Raw genomic sequence first — 1,627 nt, 5'->3', positions numbered from 1 at the left:
AGTCCCCTCCAAGCTCATGCCCAGACCTTTTTTGGACACTACCCACCTGCTCCTCTGTCATCAAGCACTCAGCTACAGGCACTTCCCTCCCCAGCCCCCGCCCATTGGTGACATGTCAGGCCTCTTCATGATTGCTCTGTAACTCTGAGTTCTGCTATCTGAATCCGTATAGGAATAAAGTTCCCTGGCTTTCATACCTTTCTGGGAGGGGGCAGTCAGGGAACTCAGATGCTGGGGTTTGAGACCAAAAACTGGCCTTCCTTTTCGACTAACAGTTCTGACTATTTCTGGGTAAGTGGACAGGGGATCCCAGCCGCCTTCCAGCTTTCAGACTGACGTGACAACAATTTAAGAGCTGTAAGAATTGGGAATGGGGTTCAAGACCATTTCTGATGGTATTTCCAGATAGAGAATCTCTTTCTCTGGCTGGCTGGAAAAGGCCAACATAATTTGGGGGCAAGTGGGTGAAAAAGGTCTCTCTCTGGCTGAGCCCTGGGAATGATCAGAATCACTAGACATCAAAGCAAATCACTAGACATCACCCATTACTCTCTTTGACTGCCTCCCCCTCCCCAGTGCTCTTTCTGACCATCCCAATTAAAACCGAATGAACCTCGCTAAACGCAGACACTTTTCATCCCAAACCAGGAGCGGTGGAAGAAGCCCCAGGCACTGGGTGAATGACGGAGCCTCAGTTGTGGAACGACCATTTATTGAGGGGCCCTCCATGGAGCCTAGAGCTCACTGCAAGGCAGGAAATGCGAGGGGGCTCTGCCACCACCCCCCTACCCCAACGCAGGAAAGAGGACGCAATGAATCCCAACAAGACCAGCTCAAACTTGGCTTTGGAAGCACTGAAGCAGTTCTCTACGTTCATAAACAGTCTGCTACCCCAGCCAGGGACAGACGCTTGCTTGGAGGACGGAGCCCAAGCAGAGAAGCAGAATGACAGAGTGACAGGATGAGAGAGGCAGAGGGACCCAGAAAGATCCTGTCCCCCATGCCAAGTGACACAGAAGAAAAAAACAATGCTGGAGGTGGCTCTGGGAAATGCTCAGGGGGTAGGATGGGTTTGGAAGGGGGGGCTGTGCTAAGGTGAAGAGGGGAAGGGCAGGAGAAAGATGGCGGGGGCTGGAGGGGGGAGGGGTGTGGTCACCAAGTGGCCAAGGTCCCTGCGCGGTAGAGGCAGACAGACCCCATCGCATTCCCAAACTGGCAGAAACATGGGTCGGGGTCAGGCAGAGGATCCCATAGGCGACAGAAGTGAGTGAGGAAGTGGGGGGATTAGAATCTGGGGAGAGGGGCCAGGAAAGGAGGGGGTAGGCTGGTGACAGGGCCCCATGTGGGGCCCCAGCGGTCATACGTGCCATGGTTGGCAGTGACAGCTGGGGGGGAGCACGGTCTTTGCAGTGTGGGGCGGCCCTAGGGGAAGGGGACCCCTACAGGGGGTACTCTGCGGGCCCGCGGGCCCCAGCCTTGGACAGGCCGGGGCAAGGGGCGCTGGGGGGTAGGCAGAGAGGAATGGGGGGGCCCCGTAGGGGGAGGGGCCAGGCGATGATGGACAAGGCCAGGACTGGCAGCGCAGGGCCGGGATCGGGGTCACGGCCGGGGCACTCACCGCTCTCCT

The sequence above is a fragment of the Mandrillus leucophaeus genome, unplaced genomic scaffold, assembly GCF_000951045.1.
Source record: "Mandrillus leucophaeus isolate KB7577 unplaced genomic scaffold, Mleu.le_1.0 Scaffold230, whole genome shotgun sequence".
NCBI lineage: Eukaryota > Metazoa > Chordata > Mammalia > Primates > Cercopithecidae > Mandrillus > Mandrillus leucophaeus.
Note: the sequence above shows the minus strand (reverse complement) of the source record.